The 13,320-nt window shown below is 42.0% G+C and overlaps 1 long non-coding RNA gene across 3 annotated transcripts in view; it reads right to left on the bottom strand.

Annotated features, from left to right (window-relative positions):
• LOC118890234 overlaps nucleotides 1-13,320 on the bottom strand; it is a 34,889-nt gene that overhangs the window by 2,249 nt on the left and 19,320 nt on the right. The window contains exon 3 of one of the 3 annotated variants that reach the window (XR_005018706.1): nucleotides 5,442-5,644. The exons of the other annotated variants lie outside the window; for them this stretch is intronic. This is a non-coding gene — a long non-coding RNA (uncharacterized LOC118890234). Of the gene's footprint in view, nucleotides 1-5,441; nucleotides 5,645-13,320 lie in introns of those variants that run through there. 3 annotated transcript variants of the gene reach the window in all.

Genomic DNA, 13,320 nt, shown 5'->3' with positions numbered 1-13,320 from the left:
AGACGATTATTAAGCTCAAATGTTTTTAAAAATTATATGACACCTTTATGTATACATGTTATAAAGACATATATTATATATACGTATAACTGAATCACTTTGCTGTACACCCGAAACTAACACAACATTGTAAATCAACTAGACTTCAACTTAGAAAAAAATTTTAAATTATCATATGATTTTGCTAAAAAAATTACATAAAATATTCTGTCACAAAAAACTGAATAAAGACCAATACCATCTGCCTTTTATGGAATACTTACTGTGTGTCAGGGGTTGCTGTGTTAAGCACCTGATAACCACTGTCACATTTTCTCTTCACAACAACCCTGAGATGTAGGTATCATGATTCCCATTTTACAGATGTGGCAATAGAGGTTCTTTTTCTTTTTTTTTTTTTAAATATCCTCCTTCTTTCCTACAACATCAATTCTTTTTTTTTTTTAATTTGTTTATTTTTTGGCCATGTTGGGTCTTCGTTGCTGCCCACAGGCTTTCTCTAGTTGCGGTGAGCACGGAATACTTTTCGTTGCGGTTTGCACGGGCTTCTCATGCGGTGCCTTCTTCTTGTGTGGAGCACGGGTTCTAGGCGCATGGGCTTCAGTAGTTGTGGCACATGGGCTCAGTAGTTGTGGCTCATGGGCTCTAGAGCACAGGCTCAGTAGTTGTGGAGCACGGGCTTAGTTGCTCCACGGCATGTGAGATTTTCCCAGACCAGGGCTCGAGCCTGTGTTCCCTGCATTGGCAGGCGGATTCTTAACCACTGCGCCACCAGGGAAATCCACAATAGAGGTTCTGAATGGTTGAGTCTCCCAGTTAGTCTGTAACAGACCTGGAACTTGAATGTAGACAGATCTGACTTCAAAATCCATGATTTTAACTTCTATGCTGCAACTTGTACAAACAATTAAAAAATTCAGGAATGAGAGGTTTACATAAAATTCTCTTTTTAGCCTTAGTATATATCAAAAAATCATAAAATGTTCACACTCTTTAACCCAGCAATGAGATTTCTGGGAACAAATCTTAAAAGAGATCATTAGAAATTCACCCATATATGCATGTACAAGGATGATTATTGCAATGTTATTTATAATGGAGAAAAGTTGGAAGCAACCTAAGTGCCCAGCATTAGGGAAAGGGTTCATTATAAAATGGAGTATTATATAACCAGAAAAATTATGATGGCATAGGATAGAAAATTGTGTATATATAATCTGAACTGTGTAAAGAAAAAAAAATTGCCACAGCAAAAAAAAAAACAAAAACAAAAACACAGTGGAAGACACATGCCAAAATGTAATTAGGCAGTGACCTCTATGAGGAGGTTAGGATTTTTTTCCCACATTCCAAATTTTCTACATTTGAGCACTTCATTCTTGAAATCAGGAAAAAATTAAGTTTAAAAAATCCATCCTGTGTCTTTTTTTTTTCCATCCTATGTCTTGACTGGAGTTTTGTAACCTGGATCAGCCTGGGCAGTAGGTGAAATGAGAGATGTCACAGCCAAATCACCTCCCTGCCACTTGATCTCAGGACATGTAGATGTCAAAACATGGACCTAGCTGGTGTCATGGCCATGACATGCAAAGGTCTGAATTCAAATCATTCCATTTACTCAAAGATTCAAAGAAAGCAGAATCACTCATCTTAAAATCAAAAATATAAATTGCAGTGTTCTTGCAATTTGTTTAACACTTCTGTTAATTATATCGTTGTTTGTTCTTTAGCCTGACAGTGTTAATTCTTCAGGGAGGTGGAGAGAAGGAGGGAGAAAACAAATCCAGAACCTTGGGGCCCAACCTTGGGGAACCACTGTCTGGTTAAGTGCTGAATAAACTTACCATAAAATTGGTGGGGCCTCTCAGAGGAATTAGAATTAAAGCTAATAACCCAATTTGGAATAATTTTAAAGCTCTTTTTAGGAAGTTTTTGACTTCAACTGGGCTCATTATGCATGGGTTTAATGTGTAACAATTGTTCTTGAAAGATAACATTATTGTTGGCAATAAAGATAGGAAGTGGAAATAGTTTCAAATATGGAAAGCAGATTTATTTCTTGTTTCATCTGGACTTGTTCCGGGTCTCTGCTTATGAATACACGGTGCTCCCCACAGTAAGATGCTGTCCATGCCGTTTAGTTATGATAAATGGCCTGTAATTGTGAATCTGATATTGGTTTTCAATATTGAATCTATCATTCTGTCCTCTTAACGATATTAAATACTTTTAAGAATTTATCCATTTGCCTGATCATCTGTGATTTTCAGTATGTAAAATTATTAGTTTCCTAGTTTTTTGAGATTTTAACGGCCCGAAACATAATTAATAACGCTGAGTAATGGAGCTGACCTCTTTTAAACCTCATTCCCTTCCACTAAGCACAGACCATCCAAATTGAATCAAAATGTATCCGATTTGTAGAGACCGCAAAGAAAAACGGCCCTGGTGGGGTGCCTGATTTGAAATGCGCCTCCAGTGGGCTGGTCATCCTTTCACCTCTTTACCCCCTCCAAGCCCCCCAGAGGAGCCAAGCAGAGGCTGCCTACACCTTTGCTTCTCCCTCCTTCTCCTCCCACTAGATGAGCCAACTCAGGCAGCCCTCCTCTCCCTCAGCTGCCCTCAGTTTCTTCAGCGCGGGATGATTGATGAGGATAATAATGCAGCTTGTCTGGCTCCCTCGTGGAGAACGTTTTGTGAATTAATGGAAGCGTTCAGGCTGTGCACTTGAGGACAGCTCCATGGCTGCCCTGGAACTGCCATCAAGCTTGGCTGGGAAGGATTCCTGCCCTTCGCTGAGGGGAAAGTGCGAAGGACGGCTGAAAGAAATCAGCCTGGGGGAAACAAGGCTGTGTGGAATACCAGCAATAACGCAGGACTTACCCTGACCCCTGGTTCTGTGCGTTTAAGGACACCCCTGCATGTTGCCACCAGAACAGCATGAAGCTAGCCCAGGGCCTGTGCCTTTGCTGGGTTTTGTTTTGTTTTGTTTGTTTTTTATAAATTTATTTATTTATTTATTTTAGCTGTGTTGGGTCTTCATTTCTGTGCGAGGGCTTTCTCTAGTTGCGGCAAGCGGGGGTCACTCTTCATCGTGGTGTGCGGGCCTCTCTTGTTGTGGAGCACAGGCTCCAGACGTGCAGGCTCAGTAGTTGTGGCTCATGGGCCCAGTTGCTCCCCGGCATGTGGGATCTTCCCAGACCAGGGCTCGAACCCGTGTCCCCTGCATTGGCAGGCAGATTCTCAACCACTGCGCCACCAGGGAAGCCCTGGGTTTTGTTATTGCTGGGTTTTGTAGCCTACAAGACTACCTCTCATGGTTCCTGTAGTGTCTGCTGTGTTCGGTGGACACTTAGAGACACAAAGGCCTACAGATCTGAGCTCCTGAGGTCAGGGAACACGTTGGCCACCAGTCTTGGGGGACCCTCAGCCAGGGCCCGGGGAGGGGATGGAGCCAGGGCTGTGCACACACGCAGAAGGACAATGAGCCTCGTGAGAGGCCGGGGGGGATAAACAGAGCAACCCAGAGAGGGGGCCAGCTGAGTTTCCGGTCACGCTTAGGGAAGACAGAGGGTCACTTCTCAGGGTGACTCCAGATGAGCAGCCCCACTGCTGCCTCTGACCTGTGGATAATTGAAAAATAACTGCCTTTCCATCCCCGGAGGCCTAATTTCATATTCTTGCAGTGGCCCGATTGACTTTCAGTTCAATGCAAATCGGCTTCCTTGGAAGTTTTGTCTATTTAAGGATTATGGGCCAAGATCAAACCTATCAGAAGAAACCGAGAGCTGTCCACAGGGTCACTGAGAGGTGACAAGTTTCCAAAGCGCCCCTGAGTCAAGAGGAAACTTCTTTTTTACTGCAAGCCAGAGGCCACCTGGTTCCAGACCTGGCCCATGTGTCCATATCAAATAAATTGTCCCAGTCTAGACCAGAAGCCAAGGCTCCAAACTCCCTATGCTGTTCTTTTCCTGCCCTACCAGGACATGATTTACAAACTGTTATAAAAGAAAATATGCCTTCCCCAAATCCCAGGCATTTCACAACCTTTTGTAGATTCAGCTTTTATTCCCCACGTCTCTTGTTATACTTTTCATATCAATGGTTTAACCACCCCTCAAACCCATCCTCCTTCAACAGCAAAAGGTAATCTCAATCTGACAAATGTTTACTGAATACCTGTGAGTGCCTAGTTGCTTAGCACTGGGCAAACCGCTGTGGAGACACAAAAAAATATATATAGGGGTTTCCTTGGTGGTGCAGTGGTTAAGAATCCGCCTGCCAATGCAGGGGACACGGGTTCAAGCCCTGGTCCCGGAAGATCCTACATGCTGCGGAGCAACTAAGCTCGTGTGCCACAACTACTGAGCCTGCGCTCTAGAGTCTGCGAGCCACAACTACTGAGCCCACATGCTGCAACTACTGAAGCCCGTGCACCCTAGGGCCCGTGCTCCTCAACAAGAGAAGCCACCACAATGAGAAGCCTGTGCACCGCAACGAATAGTAGCCCCCGCTAGCCGCAACTAGAGAAAGCCCGTGCGTAGCAACGAAGACCCAACACAGCCAAAAATAAGTAAATAAAATAAATAAATTTATTTAAAAAAAAAATATATATATATAATACAGTCTCTACCCTCAGGTAGAACTAGTATTGGCACTGCACTTAATAATCAATTATTAAACATTTACTGCATGCCTGGCACTGTGCTGAATGCTGCAAAGACACAGGAAAAAGAATCATGCTTAGTCGCTTCCCAAAGAGCTTACCTTATTAGAGAGAGAAGATCTTAATATACAAACCAAGACTTTTTATAATGAAATGTTAAGTCGTGTGGTTGAGGCAATAAGTAGAAAAGAGTTCAGCAGGATCCATGTAGGCTGGAAATAATCTGAGTAAACCTTGTGGAAGAGGAGGCAGTGAAAAGGGGCATGAGAAAAGAATGGGATGGGGACAGGCAGAAAGGACAAGATAGATATTTTATGCGTGTGTGTTTGTGAGTTCTCAGGAATTGCTGTCTTTATTATTCAGGCCTTCAAATATCTGCCCACCCTTCTAGGTACTCACCTATACCTATTAGACTAAGGAAAGGGGCTACAAACATTTATGGAGCACCAACCTCTTGCCAAGAGGCATTCTTCACCTAGCATTCATTACCGTATTCATCCTTCACAACCACCCTCCCAAGAAGACATCACCATCCCCTTTTATGAAGAGGCCCCCAGAGCTCAAAGAGAAAATCATTTGCCCAAGGCTACATCACCAGTGTTGCCCAGGCTGGGCTTCAAACCTTGGTCTTGGCCTTCAGTGCTCAAAATCTTTTACCACAGAATCACACGGACTCTAGGAAGGAGTGAGTGGCAGTATTCCAACAAGGCCACGATCGACCAGGATCCAGAGGAAAGAGGAGGAGGAAGGGAATGGCACGGTGACTGCCCTTCTAAGCATGAGCAGCCAGGTGCGATGAAGGGCAGGGAAGAGCAACCAGTGGATCAGTCACCTTTAGAGACAGCCCATTTCCTAGAGCTGACGTCCCAGCTCTGGCTCCCCACCATGATGGCTGTTCTTTCTGGCAAAATGCCAATTCTCCTGAAGATACAGGGCTCTCTCCTGCAGCAGCCGGGGTCCCCACGTGGTCTCCCTGTCCTTCATCCAGGACAAAGCAAGCTTAGTTAGGTTTGGTGCTCAGAGAGGGGCCATCTCTCAGCTCTGTCCTCTTCTAAGAGGCGTGGGAGGGGAAAACCCTCACTGAGCCAGAAGATACATATCTTCTCAGCACTTAAATGAGTTCTGTTTTAAGCTAAGATCGGTGTAATTAAAACTGTAAAAAAAATAAGACCAAAGGAAACCCCCTACTGTCCTTAATTAGGAGCAAGATGAGAAGGAAGAAGCTCTGGTGTAGCTTATTTAAAAGGCAGAATCCTGAAATGGGACCAAAAAAGAGAATAATTAAAATGAAGGTGTCATTATTGTTTTTTTAAAGGGTCTCTGCGGACAGAGGGGTCTGATTGGCAGACAAAACGCATGACGGGCATTTGCTCATTCTCCGAGTGACAGTTCTGAAGATGAATATGCAGGAAGCCCTGGGCTCCGGGACCTCTTTCCTACCTCCTACCTGCTTTCCAGTCAGATGGGAAAACAGGAAAATACCATTTGGTCGGGGTTTGCCAGACAAGGAATACTACCCCTGGGTATATTAACATCAACCACAAGAAATGGTTAAATCTCTTAAACTCCCTTGGCATGAAGGAAGTGGGGTTACCACATTATTATTGTCATCATCGTATGGCTGTTGTTATTAACATTTATCCAGCACCAACACTGCACTTAGCACAGTGCAGAGCACAAAGGAAGATGCAGCTCCTGCTTTGAAAATAAACGTCTAGGTTCCTCTACTGGATTTATGCTCCAGCAGGGGGTAGGGTGGGGGGCAGGGCAGGGGGCAGGGACCAGGTTTCAGCAACACAGAAACACTCCACCCTCCACACCCCCGCCATACACTTTCTTATTTCCCTTGAGCAACTTGGGGTGTTCTCGAATCTGCTGTGTGTTCTGAGGCCTTATCTGGGTTCTGAGACCAAATCAGGGCTCAAAGAACAGGGCAGAGGGTGAAGCAGATGTGGGCAGCCAGGACTCTGAGACGGAGCAGGCAGGGAGCACGGGGAAAGAAAGCACAGTGTCTTCTCATGACTGGAGTGTGAGTCAAATTAGATACTTCACTTAGTGCCGCCATACTACTGTTCCAGCCCCCCTGTTTCTCTTACCACTTCATTCTGCGATCTCGCACTTTACAAATCCCCACATATACTTTAAAAATCAAGACCCACACCATAGTAAATTTTATCCGTACAAGTCTTTGGAACACAAAAGCATTGATAAGTGTCCATGGACATCTAAGAAATACACAAATATTATACACGCACATCAGTTCTTCAAGCAAAAGTCCCACTTCCCACTGCCAAATGTTATTTTTTACAGCAGCTCTGCGAGATGAGTGAAGGCGTATATTTCACCAGTGAGCCACTTTTTATACAGTGAAAGAAAAAAAAAAAAAGCCCCAACACTTTTATTGCTTTTTAACCAACAGGATTTCTGAATGCAAATGAGTGAATCACCTTTGCCATGATTGGCTGCCTGAGTTTCCTTGTCACACAGAGAGCAGGCTCAGTGGACGTGACTTGTATTCTCATGAGTCCGGGGAAAGATAAAAGACTGACATTGCTACCAGTGAATTATGAGATTTGTCTTTATCAGTAAAAATAAGGTCATAACTGAGCCCAGCCATCGCCTATTATATGTATGTTCCATCTACTTTTCTGTATAATGAGATCCACTGTGCCAGAGTGAACTAGAGTAGCCTGGTGTATACATTAGCTATTTTAAAAAGCTGCATTAAGTCTTTAAGGCCACCAGTGTACCTTTTAATGCATTGACGCCACTCTTCAATAGATACCTATCTCCTTTACTTCTGACCTGCATTTTGATGACAATCTGGTGAAAAGGTAGCTGGAAGGACTCTCCTAGGTATATTCGAAATTAGAGAGAGAGAAAACAATGTTGCACCACAACCAGATCCTCAACGGAAAACTACCCAATCGTGGAATTGAGTTCCTTGTAGCAATTTCTAAAGAGAACAATTCATTAAATAATTAATTATTTTGGCATTCACTTCTGGAGCAATTTCTCTGTGCAAGGCACTAGGCAGACCTCTGAAGTTCCAGCTCTTCCAAAGCTAACAAGAGGAGATATGTTTTACATCATGGAAGTTCTTTAGGAGGAGAATGATAAAGGAGATCATGGATATTTTCTGAAACACTGTTTTCGAAATAGTTTGAGAAACTTGTTTTTGTGTCTAAAACAAGCTGACCGACTCGGGCACCGGGAGCCTGCTGAGCTCCCAGGCCAATCCACTGCCCTCCAAAGCCCCCTCCAGGCTGTGTGGGCCCTTGGGGGCATAGGAAGGAGGCTGAGGGGAGAGCAGGAGAGGCAGGGCACGAGGGGCCCTCAGGGAGGAGCGGGAGAGGACTGGAGGGCGATTGCTCCACCAACTCAGGCACGGGGAGCCTGCTGAGCTCCCAGGCTGGTCCCCCGCCCTCCAAGGCCCCCTGTTGCCCCCACCCCCAGCTGCACTGGTCCTGGGGGCATAGGAGGGAGGCCCGGCAAGTCAGGAGAGGCAGGTGGGAGGGGCCCTCCCAGACCCCAGACAGGAGGAGCAGGAGAGGAGAGGAGGGCGTTTGCCCCACCCACTCCAGCCCAGGAAGCTTGCTGGGCTCCCAGGTGAGGTCCCCTGCCCTCTGAGACTAGGGGTGGCGGGCACGCCTGCGCCCCTTCTGTTCCTTGAGCCTAAGCCCCACCCTGCACAGCCCCCAGGGCCTTTTCCAGCCCTGTGGGTCCTGAGCATTGGCTCTGCCCACCGCCCAAACCTCACCCTTGCTTAGGCCCCACAGCTAAGCAAGGGCTTAGAGCTGTGGCTCTCTACAGCCAAGGCCTTCCACCCTGCCCCCCTGCTTTTATTTTTTTCCCTCCTCCTCTTTTTTACTATTGTGGTACTGATGCACCTTCCAGTGTTGATTCATCTATATTTTTATTTTTACATTCTTTCCAACATATCTGTTAGTTTCCTAGTCTAATTTTATTTTTTACTTTGTTATTGTTCTCTTTTTTTTTTTTTTTGCCACCCCATGCAGCTTGCAGGATCTTGGTGCGCAAGCCCCTGGTTCAGGCAGAAGCTCCTGCAGTCAGAGCTCCGAGTCTGAACCACTGGACTAACAGAGAACCTCAGACCCCAGGGAATATTCATCAGAGTGAGGTCTCACAGAGCTCCTCATCTCAGCACCAAGACCCAGCTCTACCCATAGCCTACAAACTCCAGTGTTGGAAGCCTCAGGCCAAACAACCAGTAAAACAGGAACGCAATCCCACTCATGTAAAAAAAAAAAAAAAATGAGACAGCAAAAAAATATGTCACAGATGAAGGAGCAAGATAAAAACCTACAAGACCAAATAAATGAAGAGGAAATAGGCAATCTACCTGAAAAAGAATTCAGAGTAATGATAGTAAAGATGACCCAGAATCTCGGAAATAGAATGGAAGCACGGATTGAGAAAATACAAGAAATGTTTTCTAAAGATCTAGAAGAACTAAAGAACAAACAGATGAACAACACAATAACTGAAATGAAAAATACACTAGAAGGAATCAATAACAGAATAACTGGGTCAGAAGAACAAATAAGTGGGCTGGAAGACAAAATGGTGGAAATAACTGCCAAGGAGCAGAATAAAGAAAAAAGAAGGAAAAGAATTGAACACAATCTTGGAGACCTCTAGGACAACAGTAAACGCACCAACATTCGAATTATAGGGGTCCCAGAAGAAGAAGAGAAAAAGAAAGGGTCTGAGAAAATATTTGAAGAGATTATAGTGGAAGACTTCCCTAACATGGGAAAGGAAATAGTCACCCAAGTCCAGGAAGTACAGAGAGTCCCATACAGGATAAACCCTAGGAAAAACACACAAGACACATACTAATCAAACTAACAAAAATTAAATTCAAAGAAAAAATATTGAAAGCAGCAAGGGAAAAACAAAAAATAACATACAAAGGAATCCCCATAAGGTTATCAGCTGCTTTTTCAGTGGAAACTCTGCAGGCCAGAAGGGAGTGTCAGGATACACTTAAAGTGATGAAAGAGAAAAACCTACAACCAAGATTACTCTACCCAGCAAGGATCTCATTCAGATTCGATGGAGAAGCCAAAAGCTTTTCAGACAAGCAAAAGCTCAGAGAATTCAGCACCACCAAACCAGCTTTACAACAAATGCTAAAGAAACTTCTCTAAGTGGGAAACACAAGAGAAGAAAAAGACCCACAAAGACAAACCCAAAACAATTAAGAAAATTGTAACAGGAACATACATATCGATAATAACCTTGAATGTAAATGGATTAAATGCGCCAACCAAAAGGCACAGACTGGCTGAATGGATACAAAAACAAGACACATATATATGCTGTCTACAAGAGACCCACTTCAGACCTAGGGACACATACATACTGAAAGTGAAGGGATGGAAAAAGATATTCCATTCAGATGGAAATCAAAAGAAAGCTGGAGTAGCAATACTCATATCAGATAAAATAGACTTTAAAATAAAGACAGTTAAAAGAGATAAGGAGGGACACTACATAATGATCAAAAGATCAATCCAAGAATATATAACAATTATAAATGTTTATGCACCCAACATAGGAGCACCTCAATACATAAAGCAAATGCTAACAACCATGAAAGGAGAAATCAAATAATAGTAGGGAACTTTAACACCCCACTTACACCAATGGACAGATCATCCAAACAGAAAATAAATAAGGAAACACAAGCTTTAAATGACACAATAAACTAGATAGATCTAATTGATATTTATAGAACATTCCACCTCAGAGTGGTAGAATACACTTTCTTCTCAAGTGCACAAGGAACATTCTCCAGGATATATCACATCTTGGGTCACAAATCAAGCCTCAGTAAATTTAAGAAAATTGAAATCATATCAAGCATCTTTTCTGACCACAACGCTATGAGATTGGAAATCAATTATAGGAAAAAAACGTAAAAAACACAAATACATGGAGGATAAACAGTGTACTACTAAATTACCAAGAGAGCACTAAATAAATCAAAGAAGAAATTTTTAAAATACATAGAAAAAAATGACAATGAAAACACGACAACCCAAAACCTATGGGATGCAGCAAAAGCAGTTCTAAGAGGGAAGTTTATAGCAATTCAATCTCACCTCAAGAAACAAGAAAAATCTCAAATAAACAATCCAACCCTACACTTAAAACAACTAGAGAAAGAAGAACAAAGAAAACCCAAAATCAGTAGAAGGAAAGAAATCATAAAGATCAGAGCAGAAATAAATGAAATAGAAATGAAGGAAACAATAGCAAAGATCAATAAAACTAAAAGTTGGTTCCTTGAGAAAATAAACAAAATTGATAAACCCTTAGCCAGACTCATCAAGAATAAAAAGGGAGAGGATGCAAATCAATAAAATTAGAAATGAAAAAGGAAAAATCACAACTGACACTGAAGAAATACAAAGGATTATAAGAGACTACTACAAACAACTAAATGCCAATAAAATGGACAACCACGAAGAAATGGACAAATTCTTGCAAAGGTGTAACCTTCCAAGACTGAACCAGGAAGAAGTAGAAAATATAAACAGACCTATTACAACTAATGAAATTGAAACTGTAATTAAAAATCTTCCAACAAACAAAAGTCCAGGACCAGACGGCTTCACAGGTGAATTCTATCAAACATCTAGAGAAGAGCTAACACCGATCCTTCTCAAACTCTTCCAAAAAATTGCAGAGGGAGAAACACTCCCAAATTCATTCTACGAAGCCACCATCACCCTGATACCAAAACCAGAAAAAGATATCACAAAAAAAGAAAATTATAGACCAATATCATTGATGAACATAGACACAAAAATCCTGAACAAAATACTAGTAAACAGAATCCACCAGCACATTAAAAGATCATACACCATGATCAAGTGGGATTTACCCCAGGGATGCAAGGATTCTTCAGTATACGCAAATCAAACAATGTGATACACCATATTAACAAATTGAAGACTAAAAACCATATGATCATCTCAATAGATGCAGAAAAAGCTTTTGACAAAATTCAACACCCATTTCTGATAAAAACTCTCCAGAAAGTGGGCATAGAGGGAACCTACCTCAACATAATAAAGGCCATATACGACAAACCCACAGCAAACATCATTCTCAATGGTGAAAAACTGAAAGCATTTCCACTAGGATCAGGAACAAGACAAGGATGTCCACTCCCGCCACTCTTATTCAACATAGTTTTGGAAGTCCTAGCCACAGCAATCAGAGAAGAAAAAGAAAGAAGAGGAATACAAATTGGAAAAGAGGAAGTAAAACTGTCACTATTTGCCAATGACATGATGCTATATGTAGAAAATCCTAACGATGCCACCAGAAAACTACTAGAGCTAATCAATGAATTTGGTAATGTTGCAGATACAAAATTAATGCACAGAAATCTCTGGCATTCCTATATACCAACAACGAAAAATCAGAAAGAGAAATTAAGGAAACACTCCCATTTACCATTGCAACAAAAAGAATAAAATACCTAGGAATAAACCTGCCTAAGGAGGCGAAAGACTTGTACACAGAAAACTATAAAACACTGATGAAAGAAATCAAAGATGACATAAACAGATGGAGAAATATACCATGTTCTTGGATTGGAAGAATCAATATTGTGAAAATGACTATACTACCCAAAGCAATCTACAGATTCAATGCAATCCTTATCAAACTACCAATGGCATTCTTCACAAAATTAGAACAAAAAACCTTACGATTCGTATGGAAACACAAAAGACCCCGAAAAGCCAAAGCAATCTTGAGAAAGAAAAACGGAGTTGGAAGAATCAGGCTCCCTGACTTCAAACTATACCACAAAGCTACAGTAATCAAGACAGTATGGTACTGGCACAAAAACAGAAATATAGATCAATGGAACAGGATAGATGCCCAGAGATAAACCCACGCACGTATGGGCACCTAATTTACGACAAAAGAGGCAAGGACATACAATGGAGAAAAGACAGCCTCTTCAATAAGTGGTGCTGGGAAAACTGGACAGCTACATGTAAAAGAATGAAATTAGAACACTCCCTAACACCATACACAAAAATAAACTCCAAATGGATTAAAGACTTAAATGTAAGACCAGACACTGTAAAACTTTTAGAGGAAAACACTCTTTGACATAAACCACAGCAAGATCTTTTTTGACCCACCTCCTAGAGTAACAGAAATAAAAACAAAAATAAACATATGGGACTTAATTAAACTTAAAAGCTTTTGCACAGCAAAGGAAACCATAAACAAGACAAAAAGACAACCCTCAGAATGGGAAAAAATATTTGCAAATGAAACAACAAAGGATTAATCTCCAAAATATACAAAGAGCTCATGGAGCTCAATATCAAAAAAACAAACAATCCAGTTAAAAAATGCATGGAAGACCTAAATAGACATTTCACCAAGGAAGATGTACAGATGGCCAAGAGGCACATGATAAAGATGCTCAACATCACTCATTATTAGAGAAATGCAAATCAAAACTACAATGAGGTATCACCTCATGCCAGTCAGAATGGCCATTATCAAAAAATCTAGAAACAATAAATGCTGGAAAGGGTGTGGTGAAAAGGGAACCCTCCTACACTGTTGGTGGGAATGTAAATTGATACAAC

Source organism: Balaenoptera musculus, chromosome 2, assembly GCF_009873245.2.
Source record: "Balaenoptera musculus isolate JJ_BM4_2016_0621 chromosome 2, mBalMus1.pri.v3, whole genome shotgun sequence".
Lineage (NCBI taxonomy): Eukaryota > Metazoa > Chordata > Mammalia > Artiodactyla > Balaenopteridae > Balaenoptera > Balaenoptera musculus.
The sequence above is the reverse complement of the archived record's forward strand: the minus strand, read 5'-3'. Positions and strand labels throughout refer to the sequence as shown.